At 43.9% G+C, this 16,822-nt stretch overlaps 1 protein-coding gene across 21 annotated transcripts in view; it reads left to right on the forward strand.

Moving 5' to 3' along the window:
- LOC118789872 (neurexin-1a) overlaps positions 1-16,822 on the forward strand; it is a 307,259-nt gene that overhangs the window by 23,823 nt on the left and 266,614 nt on the right. The gene's annotated exons all lie outside the window — the stretch shown is intronic.

The raw sequence follows: 16,822 nt of genomic DNA on the forward strand, positions 1-16,822 counted from the left end.
CTGATCTGGTCTACTCCACACCGCAGGGGGGTGGTAAGTGCTGCTTAGAACCTTGTCATTTGACTCTTCTGCCTGTTGCGTAACAGGATGGGGGGTGCCCTCCCATGTGCCTGACTGGAAAACAAAAACAGAAATAGAAATAACTAGAAATAACAACACGCAATGGCACAGAACCATTGTATTTACATCTGTTTCAAAACAAAACATGAACAAGGAATTATGTGATCTGTGTTAAAGAAGTAGGTTGTTCATGTTTTATTTTTTAAATCAAGATGACCTTGCGCATCTGTTCGAGGAGGAGTCAAATGATATAGCAGTTAAGCTCATGTGTATAAAATGTTTTTTTTTTCTTTTCAATATCTGAAATGTCTTTGGAAAACTTGAATGGCCTGCCGGTGATATTTGAGCACCTGGGAAATGATTTTTGATTAGATTGTGAACGCACTTTTAATCTGCGGTCTCAGATGTACTGAACCAACGATGCTTGAATGGCGTTACGAATGTCACCAATTTAAAACATGACAAAGCGACGCCAAAGCGAGACCTGTCTGTGAAATTCAAGCGTTCCATTCTCATCTGCAATAAATTGCTTTGGTTGATTTTCTGCAAATTGTGTGAAAAGATGTGAATGACTTGTCTCTCTAAATAGCTCTGATTTATGAATATTTAATATGGTTTGGTGTCTAAATCAGCTTACGTCTTGTTATCAAGGTAAGGGTGTCACACTTTGCCGCCATTGCAAACTTGATACCATTTTCAACAAGGTTCTTATTTATTTTCTACACACAAAGCATCACGTAGTTTTTTTTTAGGACACGCTGTAGCATTGCTGCCATGCAACTTTCAGTGTTTGTCATTTCAAAGTGGATCAAGACCTTCCCAGGTAAGGCGACGGAAACATGGCGGCAAAAAAAAAAAGTAAAAACAAAATGTCATAATTAATTCTTTACCCTTTATGTATCCTGAACTACTGGTTGGTAAATGCGTAACTGCAATTTAGACCTTTACTTACTGCATGCATCTTTGACATGTTACACCTGTACTGATTCTGCTGCCCCTCTCCACCCTGGACCTGGACACCGAAATATATTGGATGAATATAGCGCACACAGGTTTCTGTATGAAAATGCTTTTTAAAATCGCATGGATGTGGGGGGAAAAGAAAAACCAGATGCCTGTATTAGAGGTAGGTGCTCTTTTTGTCTTTTTTGGCATCGCTGCTTCAGCTGGAGGTCAGTGGTGGTCTGAGAATTTGTGTAAATGTTCTAATGACCATTTTCTGTTTGCGTCACTGCCTTTGGTTAGAGTGGTTAAAATGAGCCCTTTCTTCCATACATACATCTATACATTTTTATTTTATACGGTATTTATTCACTGTAGAAAACTGCATCATGTCTATCTGTAAAATGGAATGAAATGGTGTGTGCAGAGTCTGATCACTCTGAGGTAGGGAGGAATTGATTTTAAAACTCCAGGAGTATCATGCTCTCATTACAAAAATATAAAGTAATGGTGTTTAAAATTTTCAATATTTTCTTCAGCGTGATACAAGTTTTTATCATAACACTTTTTTTTGGAGGGGATGGTTTGAATTCATTGTTTTTACAATTTGGCCACTGGCAGTTTATACAGTAAGATCAGCCCTCTGTACCTTTAGGTGTTTGTGAGACCGGGCAGCTAACACAAGCGAAAAGACATAACAGGACATTATACATGCAGCTTCAAAAAGCTTTACAGCTGAACACAGGAACTCGCTTAGCCTCAAGAACGCCGCAGTCGGCCCCACCTGTTGGTGTGATCAGCTGTGATTCATGGGAGCCAGATGTGCTCGCTCAGCATGCAGTTTTGATGAGTCACTGAACCTCTTTTACCTCCATCGGGGGGGAACCTAGGGCAGTGCTTTGAAAGAAAAAAAAACGCTTTACCTGTGCGTAAAACGTGAACACTACTCTGCTAGAAAAATGTCCCTGTTTTATTTACATTGGCACCGTTATCGCTCATTGTCGTTAACCAGTGATGAAAAAGACAAGCAGTCTTAATATGAACTCTGAAAGGCTTTGCCCCTACTGCTGTTGTGGTGGATTTTTTTTTTTTTTCCCCTTTGCTTTCATTTCGTTTGTATTCCACTGGTTGGTGCTGGGTGACATTAACTCCACAAAACCTTGTACAACTGAAAGACTGAGATCAATTAACTCATTTTCTCCTCCCAAATAACAATAAGTATTCAAATGTGCAGTTAATGTAAATTGGGAAAAAAGGTCTTTCATGACGTGGGGAGGGAAAAAAGTATAAGTCATTTGAAGTTGAAGGGAAAATCCAAAGGTCATGTTTTGTTGGATGTATCTGCCATGCACTGTGACAGGGTTTGTGTTGATGAAAGCGACTCCTGAAATGCATCTTTTTTTTTTTTCCAACTCTTGCACGGATGAACGACTGTGGCACACGTCACGTTCACAAGGGGAGGGCGCTCCGCGAGTCATGTACCTCAGCGAAGGTCGCGCTCGGCTGTCCGCTGTTAAAATGTCAGGGTCGGCGCGTTAACCAATCCCCCATCGCCGATAAGAAACTCACGCTCGTGATGAGTGACCTCGGGAGCTAAAAGGAGACGAGTTTTTATATAGATGGCGCGGGCGCCGTTTCTCCACACCAGCAAATGCCCTGCGTGCCCCCACCAGCCCGAAGGCAGCAGAAGGCGAGCCAGGAGGGGCGATGGAGCGCTGACTTGGCAAAACCAATAAAACAGCATGCTGATCTAATTCCGAGCATGCTCCGTCTGTCCTCCACCCCCCGCGCTGGCTCAACTGCTCCAAAACGCAATCTAAAAAATCCAGCCCCGCGCAGGATTACCACCACCTTTTAGCATTAAATGATGGACACGTTCCCTTCTGTAGTGCGTCTGAGATTATTACATAATACGAATGAAATTATAACACTTTAAACATAACTCATATTTCAGATTGTGTCACATTGCAAATACATGAAATGCTGTAATGAATGAAGTTCATTCCAGGACCCTGTTCATATTTGTAGTTAAGACATTGCTGCATATTTGCTAAATGCAACGTATTTGGAGAATGAAAGTGGAAACTGGCATAAGGAGGGAATTAACTGCTAATAAGATGTTTGTATAACGCCCAGAAATTGAGTAAGATGTAGAAAATATCAATTTTATAAACAACTGCTAATTTAAAACAATTATGCATGCAGAAGAGCAATTTAAACCTATAATTTCTGTTTTTATAATTTCACTGTATCAACTTTTACCGATTTATATCTGTTAACTAAATTAAAAAAAATCACAAGTAGTTCACATATGTTTTAATATATGGCATATTTGTGTCAGGGCTCCGCCCCCTTAAGCCGCGGTGTTTTTGTTTTCCCTGTCCTTGTGCTTTTGTTTTCCTTGTGTTCCTGCCCCGCCCTGCTCCCCGCCGGGTCCCCGCCCACCTGATTCCTCATTGCCTGCACCTGCCTGCCTGCTCACCTGCTTCCCATCTCCTTGTTACCCCAGCCCTATATCTTCCCTGCGTGTCTCTGTCTTGTTGCTAGTTTGTTGCTGTGTGTTTCACCTGTCTCGTCCCCGCGCTTTGTTTTTGTGATTTTCTACTTCATTACCGTTTCCTGACCACGATTCCTGCCTGCCGTTTTGATCTGATCGCTGCCACTCACCTGCCTGATTCCGGACCCTGTTCTCCCTGACTCCCGTCTTTGGATTTGCCCCCGGATTGCCTCCCTGTGTTTTGAACCCTGCCTGTCCCTGGATTCACGAACTGCCTGTCCCTTTCTAATAATCGCCTGGAACCGGAACATCCCACGGTCCGCGCTTGTGTCCCGATCACCAGCGTAACATATTTGGGTATATTGTGAAAACATTACTCATATTATTGATATAATGTTTTAACATATTTGGGAGCTTTGTTCCAAAAGGGTTGCAACTAGGGAGGAGTTTACTCATCTGTAATTCCTCTTTTCCCTCTGGACTAATTTACTTTCCAGTGTTATGATCATTGATGAGGCTATAAGTGTTTAAGTGAAAGCCGGGTTTATTAGGGGGCGGGATCTGTCACCATAGCCCGAGTGCCTCGTTGGGAAGTGATGACAAACAGAACTCTTTAATTGTCATTAGCTTGCTTATTAGTCACATTATTGTTGCAATCACCTCTGTCCCTCCACTTCAGAAACTAAAGTGTTTCCAGACATGGCTACCCTGAAGCTGCTGATTTTATGGTGTGGTTATGGAGAACCTGTCAAGTTTGCTGAAATTGGGCTTTGTGGACATTGTGTGTGTATGCGTATATATATGTGTGTGTATATGTATGCTAGGGGGTGTGTGTGTGTGTCTGTGTATATGTGTGCGTGTGTACTTCCTCCCTCTGGTTTTATTGTACTAACTCACATTGCCATTCTGAGTTATGAAGAGCACAACAGAGGATAAGTCGTAATACTACTGGCACACAAACGGCCCGTGTATTTAATTGCTGTCATTGCAGACAAGTGCCATGTGCAGCTTAAAAGTGCCCCCAGGCAGCCCAGAGCAGGGCTTACAGGTGGAGCCCAGCTTTCGCTAAATTACAATTCCTTTCAGAATAATTGCTTTTTCTGTCCTTATTTTGAGTGAGAAAGGCATCTCTTTAATTATTCCCTGTAAATCCACGGGGATTGGGGATAGGGGTGCGTGTCTGCACTACACTGGCAACACAGATTCTAAATTCTGATAATTCATTCATTTTTTTTCATTGTTATGTGGAAAACACACTTGGTCTGTTAGCCCTTCCAGCACGGACTGTTTCAGTGGACTTTTCTGTGGATTCATATTGACCAATGTGTCTGGGCCAGTTCCACTTACTCCCTTTCTACTCTTGGTCATAAATTACCTTCATGAAAAAGACTAGTGTACCTTGTCAATCAAAGTATTTAAAGGGCAATTATGGAGTGAGCTACACTGTTGATATCCTGTTTAATTTGATTAGATAAACAAAATGGGGTCTGACTCTAAAATTACACTAGCTGTGTGTTTTGGGTTTAGTAGTGGCTGTCAAACATGGTCCCAAACCTGAATCAGGACACAGTGATTGTAAAAGCAGGGTCGGGAGAATATAAGAGGCTAAGGGTAATATGCCAACACAAATTGTAAATAGCCTCACTTCAGATCAGACCAAATTCTGTTCAAATGGTATTCTATCTCAGAAATTCATATGAATATGATTTTTGTGATACTGTATGACTCAGAAAAATAAATGATGAATATCATTACCGAATAGAAAAGCCTTGGCGGATGACCAGACCAGTTGACTTGTATTAACTTGCCCATCTTTGTTTCAGTCAGAGAGGATCTCCCACAATTTCCTGGAGTTATAAAGCACTGTAAATTAAAGGGTGATTGGTTGAACATCTAAAATGAAAGGCTTGACCCACCCTCCAGTAACAAAGTACAAGTGGCAAGTTTTTTTTTTTTCTTTTTTGAAGTCAGATGGTCTCACTGTGGACCTAATCTGTGGTTAAGATGGGGAATGAAATATGAGATCCTAGGTGGTTTTCTGGACCATGTGGTCCAGCATTCATGTTTTGTGCCCCCAACAGAACCTTAGTTCTCCTCTTCCTGCCCTGCAGGGGTCACAGATGTGACAGAAAGGTGCTTTGCTAATGTCTGCTGATACCATTTAAACTTTTTATTCCTCATTTTGGTTCTTTGGCCATTAAAAAAGGGGAGTTTCAATTCTGAGCTGAGTGCTTCACAGATCATGGCCACAGTTGTCATTGATTTTGAACAACCAGAGCACGAAGAGTCCAGAATTTTTATATATATATCAGTGGCCTACTTCTCAGATTTTCGAATCTCAGATTGCTTTCTTAGAGTTTTTTCATGTCTCTCTGGTCAATGGTGATTGGCGGACACACAACTCATTTTAAAGTTCAAAGGCATGTCTGGTTTTTTTTTGGAGGGAAAGGAACTTCAGCATGTGTTTATTCAAAAAGGAATAATGTTGATGGAAACCTGTTTCGCTCTGTGAAAAGCGGCTTTAGAAAGGGATGCAAGAAAGGAAATTGAGTTGGGTGGGCGAGCTCTCCATGTCATCACAACGGCACCCAGAAACGTCAACCTCCATATCTACAACACACCAGTCCCACAAACTCAGAAGGATGGCTTATCACAAAACTTATTTTCCCAAACTATACTTTGCATAATTTTACGGAGTGGAATTCAATTATAGATTTCAAACAGACTGGATCTGGATTGCACTCCCCTTGAAAAATAACTCTTAAATGGCAATATTAGAGTGTCTGGAATAGAGCTTTAAAGCAAAGATTGCATATTGCAGTTGAAAGTTTTAAAATAATACAGGAAAAAAGTGTTATAAAGGCCCAGTGGGGTTTCTTCTTTTAATTGGGTCAGTTCTGTGTGGTAGTTTGTAAATTGACCCTTCTGATATATGCAGAGAAGATGTAAATGGATAAGGCTAGCGTCCAACCCAGCAAGATTAATCTTACATTTCTATAAACTGAACAAGGAATTGCTTTTTATTTTGTACCGCAGCAGAGATCTTTAAGGATAACAGTGAATGCTTCTTTAGTGCTGCAGAACATAGTGTGAGGTGTCTTCTGCCTTAATGGAGTCTTGCATTCTGAGTTCAGTTCTGTTGCAAAAAATTTATCTCAATTTTATGTCGCATTGGGGCAGTCAGAAAGAACAAGGCAATCACCACCTTCACTTAGAGGGTGTGCGTGTGTGTGTGTGTGTGTGCGTGTGCATGTGCGCGTTTGCGCGTGTGTGTGTGTGTGTGTGTGTGTGTGTGTGTGTGTGTGTGTGTGTGTGTGCGTGTGCATGTGCGCGTTTACGTGTGTGTGTGTGTGTGTGTGTGTGTGTGTGTGTGTGTGTGTGCGCGTGTGCGTGCGGCCATGGGCAGGACAGGGGTGAGATGTGGGTAGGAGCTGGATCTGATTTGGGACTGTGGCGGATGTGGATGTAGAGAGCACCTTTTCGACCCTCTCCTGCCCCCTTGGAGAGATGTGTGAGATTTCTCTGCTGTCAGGAAACCGAACGCCTCCTCTTCCTGGATGGAAACAGACCAGCAGTTCTGGCTGAAAGGGAGACAAGTGCAAGAAGCAGATGTCCCTAAGTCTTTCACATGTTTTTCCCTGAGTAATTCTGGACATTTGTTAGTGAAATTACATGCACATTTGAACATAAAAGTCCAGTATAATTATAGCAGACAGGTATGTTTCTTAAATGTTGAGCTGGTTTTCAGTGATTGTTATTCTTCCTTTTTTTGGTCCAGGGAGCTTTTTCTCAGGGGGTTGCTGTTAGGTTTATTGGTAAAGGGCACTCAACTCTAGATGCCATTTTGCACAAGTGTCAAAGAAATCACATTTCGCTGTATTTCAGTTTAAAAGAGCATTGCATGTGTTCCTTTTTTCAGTCATATTATTACAGTAGTTATTCCACACATTCAGATGAGTTTGAGGCAAAAGGGTGCCCAACTGAGGGAATTTCATCATTAGCCTCACGCTGATGAGCTTTTGCTGTGATTACCTGCCTCTGATTTTCCTCGTAACTGGCTCATTCTGAAATTTCACTGGGGGAAATTGCAGATGGAATTACAGGGCACGCAGCATGTCTGTGAATATTCTGGAACCCCTAAGACCTCTTATTTTGTCACGTAAAGGAGATTTGCGTTTGTAACCTTTCATCCCACTTGTCCGATTGAGTCCAAACCACTGAAACGATTAAACCGCGCAACTTGCGCTTTGGAAATGCAGCATGTGCAGGCTTTGCCTCAATGATATCGTTCAGCCAGCTTCGTTTGTGAGGATTACAGTTGTCAACAGCGACCATGGCTTGGTTTTGCTTAAGTACGCGTTAAAATCCCCCTATTCTTCCCGAAGGGCCTTTTTACAGCTCAGAGGAATCTTAAACTGTTCTCCACCGTTTCCCCTATGTTTTTTAATTCAGAAATTTAAGTCTGGAGAAATGGAGAACAAGGTGCTGAAGTGGAGTGTGAAGAGTTCAGGGTGGGTCTCATCTTTGAGTGTGTGTGTGCGTGTGGCGTGTGCGTGTGCGCATGTTTCTGTGCATACACAGATTTGTAGGGGTATGTGTGTGTCCAGACATATTTGCTTGAGTGAGCTTGTGTGGGAGGGTCTTGTCTTTTTCAGAATAATCAGATGGTGAAAGCCTTTGAGAGGTGCTGGGCTGAGCCTGTGCCAGTAGGCAGTGACAGTGGCTTTGTGGTTTAATTCCCCAGCCTTCCCAGTGTCTCAGGACATACACAAATCGGTGAGGGGAGCCGTCGATGAGAGCCGCTCACGTGCTCATGAACAGCACTGCACACGAGCGGGGCCTGTGAAGCAGAGCTGTGTCCGTGTTCAGAGAGATAATATAGATGCACATGTCAGCACGCCTCATGTCAGGCGTGTGCATGTGTTCTTCATCTGCCAGGTAGCAACACAGATCACCGTGTGCCCTGAATCTGTTATTACTTTTGCTTTGTAGTTATTTTCTTTGAAATCCGTCGACCGTCCTGCTGGTCCTCCTGGGCCTGGGTTTGAATCACTGCTTTTTAACCCTTTCGCTCCCGATCGGCACTTGCCTGCCGATGCTGTCAGGCTCACAGTGGGGAGTCGTGCCTGAGAAATTTGTTTAGACACAGCTCGTAACTGTGTTGTCAAGTCTATTTAGCAGCCAAGGCTTTTCTTCTTTGTTCCCTTTCAGATGTGGCCTTCCTTGCTTCTTCTGTTGAATGTTGTGGACATGTGAGCGCGTGTGTGTGCGTTTGTGTACGTGTCTGCGTGTGCATGTGTATGTGTGTGTGTGTGTGCTGTACATGAATGTGTCCGTGCATGTAGGTATTCATTACGTGTTCCCGCTCAGACTGCACAACCCTAATTTGTCTCTAAATTAGACTGCAGTCAGGAACATGAGCTCAGTGCTACAGAAAGTGTTGATTGCTGCAGGTATTTCACCGTTGGTGGAGTTTGAGTGCGCAGTAGATGTTTTTAATCTTTCCATTTATTGAGGCCATTAATGCACACGGACGGCTTTATTTAGCCGTGGATGCATTGTTAAGAGCTCTGTGTTTTTTTCTGCGTGAATATGAGCAGATAGACAGAGCCATTAAGATCAGTGGAGGCTAACGCATTAAAAAACCTCGTGCCCGTACTCACACTCATTGTCAGCGGAAGCTCCTTCAAATGGATATTATGGCCATGTGATGCAGGGCCACTCTGAAAAAGACACAGGCGGCGAGGGGGCGGGGGGTTGTGAGTAACATTGTACGAAGCATAAATCGCTGAGTGCAGCTGTAGCGGAAACCAGAGACCGTACTGACGGCGCGTGCTACTCCCCCTCTGGTTCCGTCCCACTGACGCATGCAAAGCATGGAGGTGTGGGAAACCAATGCTGAAGCCTTTGTCTGCCCATGCCTGAAGGTGGTTCCTCTCAGCCACTTTTTCAACAATTTAGACCCTTTATCCTCTGAATTCTACATCCAATATAGCTCCTTTTGGGACAGAATTGGTAAAAGGCTAAAATGTGCCGCAATGGAGTGACAGCGGTGTGGTGAAGTGGTTTTGGAATGAGACTTATAACCCAAAGATGGCAGGTTCTGTTTTCAGTTTTGGTGCAGTCATTTAACCCTTTAGCAGGGTGTATAGCCTGAACGTTTTCAGTGAATATCTAGCCATTTAAATGTAAGACACTCTAAAATATAAGCTTTGGGTGGGACCATGAAAAAGGGATTCTATGAAGTAAATGAATAATAGTGAGACATGTGACAGACAATAGTGAAAATGTCATTTTTGGAGTGGAACTGCATGGGCTCCCAGGCTCAGACACAGAAACATAATGGCACAATGTTTGGCTGTAGTTTTGTCCTTCCAGGATTAGTGTGTTGTGGGCAGGAAAAAATGAATGGCGACTTGGACCTTTTGCCAATAACTATTGCTGTTGAAACATTGATGTTGAGCAGATCTGTGACACAAGAGCAAACAGGTCCACAAGCAACCAACAGCTCACATATCAGCACTGTGTCTCCAGGTTCATTTTGGTGATCATGTCGAAAGGGCTGAGAAAACACTTGCATTGTGACCATAATAGAAAATGCATATTGATTGTTCTGCCTTCTTTCCAGGAAAGATCTTGTATTCATGGGGCAGATTAATAGATATTGATTGGTATAGAGTAAATTTATAGGGCATTGAATTACTGTGTCCACACTAAATATACTTGGAGATGTTGCTCTAAATGACAGAGAGTAATGTGTGAAGTATGCAGTCCACCTCACAAATTTGGTGTTCGTCACTTGTTTTTGCATTCTGTTAGTCTGTGCTCTGTTGCTTTGAAATTCCATATGGTTTTGATCATAGAAGCTGCCTGGTTAAGTAAGTGTTAAATTGGTAACATTATACATGAAGGAGAAATCAGCTAAACCAGTCCTACCCCTGTAAACACCTGTCCAACATCATCTGAACTTTGCACAAGTGACACATGCAGTTTCCCTCTATTCAGCACGACCCGCTTTTTCTGAAAGTAATATATCGAATCCATCCCAGGCCGACCTAGCCACTGTGTGTGGAATCAGTCTGTCTGGCGCTTTGGTAGAGACTCATATTTATTCCAACATTAAAGAGAAGCTAAGGGAGGCAGCAAAGCAGAAAAGGCCACTTAATCTCAATAAGAAGGAGGAGATAGAGCCTCCTTTTAATATTTATTCCTACATGAGAAACGATTCTGCAGAGCCACGGCCCTGCAAATCCGGCTCCAGAATGCCTTTTTCTGTGAGTCACCACTTTCATTTCGTTTATTCATCATTTCTCCCCCTCTCTTTCTCCCTCTCTCTCTCTCTGTCTGTATCCACACCTTATCTTACATCAGCACCCTCTGTGACATGCAGTCAAGAGAAATTCAGTCTTTACTTTCAAGGGGTGGAATTTCATTTAAGTGTTCCGTGTGAGGAAAAAAAGTCGTTGCAAGGGGTGGACTGCATTAAAGAGGTGACTTTCTTGACACCTGGGGCAGTTTTCTGAGAAGAAAAATTAAGTCATTAGTTAGCCTTGTATTTTTTGACATATGTGAAAAATTAGAGAAATCAGACTATGGAATTTAAATTTTAATTAACATGTATTTAAAAATGAAATCCAGGAATTGTTTAAATGCAGTAAATGATGACTGGTACATGCTTAATACTATATGTGCAACTGTGCACTTTCTCTGATTTTCATTGTTTTCAGGTAGCAACCCTTAGTGCCATTGGAAAGACACCTTTCTGTGGTAAATCCCAGCTGCTCTATCAGTGCATTCCAGAAATATGCGTACAAAAATGTAAAAACGTAATCTCTGAATGAGAGTGCCTTGTGGGCGATTGATATAAAGTAATCATCCGTCCCCCCTAAAACCTCCCCCCTGCCCCCGCACTACCCCCACACAGCCACCCCTTTTTTGCCCTTGGCACCCAGCGCAGAGGCTCAGAGATGAGTTTTCTGTAATGGCAGCCAAACGCGAGGAGGTGTTAAACGCAGCTGAAAGGGAAGAAATGTCACAGAGTGTGGAGAGCAGAGGCAGTAATTGCCTGGCACGAGATTTGTGTGTTTGACACAGCGGATTGACAATGCTGCATTCAGGCTCCAGAGATCAGTAAATTACCACAGCTGCTGCTGCCGGGGGAGCGGCAGGGAGGGGGAGTGGGGGTGGGGGGGCTGGAGAAGGGCGAGGGACAGGGGAGAGAGGAAGGGAAGGAGGAGCAGGGAATGAGGGCGGGAGAGAATGAGGAAGAGGGGGAGAGGGAAGAGGATGCCGAAGGAGGAAAGAGGGAAGGAGAGAGAAGGAAGGAAGGAAGGATGGCGAAGGGCAGAGGAGAAAACTAAAGAAAAGGAGCAGAAGATCATGCCAGTAAGAGAGTAAGAGAGTAAGAGACAAAGTTGAGGATAAAAGGGAGGCAGAAATGAAGGGATAAAGAAGGACGGATTAAAAAAGGCAGGCATGTGTGGGAGCGAAAGAGGAGGAGGAGAGAGAGACAAAAAGAGAAACCGGATGTGGATTGTGTAATTGGATAGCCCTGTATCATAGTTCCAGACAGATTGGCTTTGAAGTGCCTGTTTTCAACAGCGATCTAAATCTCATATTTTTATGAGTGAAAACCACCCCTTGCTTGTGGGGAAAATGTGGTTTGTGGCATGTGTACAAACAGCAGCTTTAACAATTACATCAATACACTTTGTTTGTAGCTGAGGCATTTATAGCTCTGTATCCTTCTATTTCTAAGAAGGATCAGATAGGTGGATGATCGAAGTGTTTAACTTGGACTCAGTTCACATAGGACCGTTTCAGTCTCTAACTAAGACCCTTTTGTTTGATAAACAGTGACGGCTGCACCTTTAGCACTTCCAGCCCGTCACTGGAACTATTGTTTTTCTGAAGATAAAGGTTCCAAATCCATATCAGTCATCCTTACATGTTCCATACTCAAAAAGACAGAAAAAAAAATCATTGAATTAGCGTTTTTCAATACTCTCCTCTAAATATATTTATGGAAGGTGGTGACAAGCATATAAATTCTCCAAAAATGAAAGGGAGGAGGGGAAAAAAAAGAAAAGTAAAATAAAAAAGGGCAGATCGATACTGACTCGGCTCTGCCGGTTCCCCAGGTGGAGTGGAAGGAGATCTGCCTCCGATCAATGGCTCTGATCAATGACGGCGGGAGACTGCGCTGATGAAAAGCTCTATTTCTTCAGCTGCAGAAAGACTGCGAGAATCTGGGAAAAAAAGAAAGAGAAAATAAAGGAGACACAAACACTTCAGCCCAAGCTGAAGAATTGCGTGCATGTGAGCGTGCGTGCGTGCGTGCGTGCGTGCGCTTGTTCGTGTTTAATTTTCTCCAAATGCGTTGCTGGGTTTTCTTTGTGAATGTGATCAAAGATCACAGACCCAAGTCAGTGTAGTCAAAGCACAGTCCACATTTCTTCACTGCAGGTGCTATAATTTCCTAATTGATGCTTAGAACACTCCCTCCCGTCATTGGCATTTTTATTATCAGCACACTTACAGCACTGCAGGCTACATGTAATTATGTGAGCTCGGAGGCTGCCGTTTACATTAATGTTGTGATACATAACAAGTCTGGTAACTGAATTAGTGGGGACAGCACAGAGACAGTAATTTTATTGCGATGTTGGTGTGCGGCGTGTGCATACAGAAAACTCTGACAAGACGTAGTTCCGCCTTTAACATATAAGAAACGCTCGCGAACAAACTTTTCTCCCTGTAAATCATGGATTGTGAAGAAAGGCGGATGTGGCGTGATTCATTTCATACCGTGTGACTCACGAATCGATAAATATTCATATCGCGCTCCTCCGGCTCGCCGTCCCCGCGTCTGCTCCCCGCACCTTATGGGGAGCTCAGCGGTGCGCGGGGCCGTAAATACATAAATAAATAAATAAAGATCATCCATCAGTTCGACAGGGACATTCGTGAGGCCCGTTTTCGCGACGCGTCTGTTAAGCGTGAGCGTGCAAACGAGTCCGGGCGTAGCTAGGAGGTACGTTACGAGCAGTGCGAGGGAGAAGGAGACAGCTCTGTGAGGGCCAGAAGTGGGACGGCCGTCCGAGACCGGCAACGTAGAGCATCTCCACTGGAGTCCTTCGCCAAACGGAATGATACGTTGCAAATTCCAAGACCGGCCATTGCTAATTCATATCAGGGGTGGTGAATGGCCAAGCTCCAGCTCCCCTGGAAAAGCACGCTGATCATTTTATGGCACACTTTCAGGCCTTGTTTTTAAAACTCTTGTTTTTTTTTTCTGCTCCATGTCCCATTGTTCTTTTTGTCATGTATTTATCACACAGCTGCATTAAACCTATCAATCATGTGATGATTTTTGGGATTATTTGCAGTTTGCAGTGCCTTTTTGACTCCCCTGAAAAAAAGCTGCAGCTGAAATATCAAACATGTGTTCACAGGTGTTCTTAGTTAGGCTTTGGAAAATGCAGATTTAAAGTCTTTAATTGTGCTGTCATGGTTGTTTATTGTTGGAGGCGTCCCTCTTGTAGTCTTTACCTACTTTCACCGGTCGTGATCATCAGTTGGGTTTCCCTATTGATGTTGGTGTCTGTATTGTCATTGACTCTGGCACTTAATTGCGTGGGCTATCTGGATGAAAAACCCCACCTGGGCAATTAAGCATTTGCCCCTGTCATAATATGGAAGCCCCTTATTAACCTCCGGCTTTAGTGTAGATTGCTATCCCATTATATAAATAGCCCGCCTCGCGTCTTTAATCATGAACAAAGTATCTGTTTACTGCGGCAGCCGGGAGGAGACGAATAGCGCTCCGTCTCGGGTTAAAAGTGCCATGAATCACAAGGTGCGGAATGTGACACTATCGATCGGCATAATTCGCACTTATTTTGTAATCTAAGACACAGGCCAAGATCCTAAGTTAATAAATCATTTTCAGAAGGGTCCACGGGCCAAAGTGGCCGTAAAATAATAAATAAAATCAAAATAAATAAGTGTTGTGTTTAATTTCAAAACTGGGGGATGTTTACAGCGCCGGGTGGATAGCACGCGGAGGGCATACCAATGGCCACGAGCGGTAATCTCGGAGGCAAGAGCAGGGTAATATTATTTTTCTTGCTTTATTGTTGGGATGGACGCACATGCCCACCTCGCCAGTTATTTGAGTGTCTTTTCGGAGCTGCGCTGAGCAAAATGAAGAGAGACGCCGAGATTAGATTTTAAGGCAAATCTGAAAAGTGAGCCTTTTTCTTGCGGTAATAAAATGAGAACCTGTGCCCGCTCGGTGAGTGAATGACACAGATTCTGCTCCGCTGCACAGTCCCGGGAAGCGCCGCGCTCCCAGAGAGCCCATGTGGGTGTCGTGTGTGGAGATGGCCCCGCAGAAAAGATTTAATGTTATACAATATTTACCCATTTGGATAAAAAGGAGAATGGTGGAAAAAAAGGAATTTGAATAAAATGCGACGGATTAACTGTTAAAGCCACCTCGCTTTTGAAGCGTGTCTTTTTTTTTCCAGTGCATCTGTTGAGTCCTGAGGGAATGAGCTGTTTTTCATCCACTGCAGATCCCTCTCTCTCCATCTATCTCGCCCTCACTTTCATTCCCCTCTCTCACTCAGTTCAATTCAAATTGCTTTGTTGGCATGAATTACATATCTCTATATAGTGCAATAGCTCACAGGGATGGAAGGTCAACAGTTGCACAAAGAATGATAGGAAAAAATCTAACATAATGTAAATGTTCTAATGAAAATAGTTAAAAAACAACTAAGGTACAGTAACCATTTCAAATGTACTGCAGTCCCAGTTATAAATAATATAAATAAGATATAAAGAAGAAGATATAAACAATCATAGTGAAATGAGGATGTTTATGGGTTGATTTTTTCTTAGTCGTCTTATTTCTGGCATATGTTCCATCTCTCTCAGATTTCATATTCACATTCAAACAGAGCTTTATTGGCAATGATACTAGACAAACCTTGTTGCCAAAGCGCTTGATTTACCAGACAGCCATCGAGGGAGAAGCCCTGTGTGATGTCATTTGCCTCCTGTGTGTTATTGCACACGGTGGGCAGTGCATTAAGTGTGGACAGGGCCCTCTGCTGTGATAATGCTGGTAGTATAATTATATAATAATAACTGGCCAACAATTCCAAGGAAACAAAAAGGCTTGTGCTGTGTCGCCAGTTTGGGTTGAGGCTAATAGTGTTGCGGTCTTTTGCATTGCATCGTCTTCATTGTATTGTGCTGCGCTCTGTCTCTTTGTGCCGTGCTGTGGTGTGCGGTACTGAGTTGTGTTGTCTCACCCTGAATTCTGTTGTCATGTGTTTAGTATGAATGGTTGCGTATTGCAAATGAGACAGTGGATAGCCGACAGTATATACCGACTCGCTCTCAAAGACTCAGCGAGCGACCTGAGCGCCTCTCAGAGATGTGGGTCAGCCGCCAGAGCCGAGGTCCGGGGAGAAGCAGATCTCCTGCTGGCCGGTGTGACCCTGTCAGGGCAGCGCACGGGAAGACGCCACCCCCCCCCCACCTCAGGAGTAATGAGGCGGATGAATAACCCTCCTGCCGGACGGGGAGGAGGAGGCAAGGTCGCCGTGACGGCCGCTCGGCTTTGCAGTGAGCTCACAGGTCAGTCGGAGAGCTGCTCTGAGCGCCGTAGCCCCTCTCATTAGCTCTCCCACCGGCAGGTGAATCCAGGAGCCCCCGCACCTGAAGAGACGATGTCTGCCGAAGGAGCGGGTTCACGGTAATTACTGATCCCGCTCCGGCCTCAACGTCGCGAGTGTGGGGCTCTAACGTGAGAATGAGAAACACATTGGTTTTGTGTGTGTGTGTGTGTGTGTGTGTGTGTGTGTGTGTGTGTGTGTGTGTGTGTACATTCGTGTGTGTGTGTGTGTGTGTGTGTGTGTGTGTGTGTGTGTGTACGTACGTGTGTGTACGTACGTGTGTGTACGTACGTGTGTGTGTGTGTGTGTGTGAACGTACGTGTGTGTGTCTGTGTGTGTCTGTGTATATGTGTGTGTAGAATGCTGATGCTCCCATGGACCTTGAAAAGCATTCTATTCATTCTTCCCCCCATCCCGCCCCCCACACGTCAATGCCCAAGGGTCATTCCCGCTTTGCGAGGCTTTGAACAAGAATCAGGAAGGTGAACCTTCAGTGAGCAGTTAGCATCTTTACGCTCCACAGGTTCAATGAATGATACACGGGTGGTTACTGCTGATCTGGTGGGAGGAGCTTTAAATAAAGCAAAGCTGTACTGTAGGCAGATGAGGAGCAGGCCCTCATAGCATGGTGTGA

Source organism: Megalops cyprinoides, chromosome 15, assembly GCF_013368585.1.
Source record: "Megalops cyprinoides isolate fMegCyp1 chromosome 15, fMegCyp1.pri, whole genome shotgun sequence".
Classification (NCBI taxonomy): domain Eukaryota; kingdom Metazoa; phylum Chordata; class Actinopteri; order Elopiformes; family Megalopidae; genus Megalops; species Megalops cyprinoides.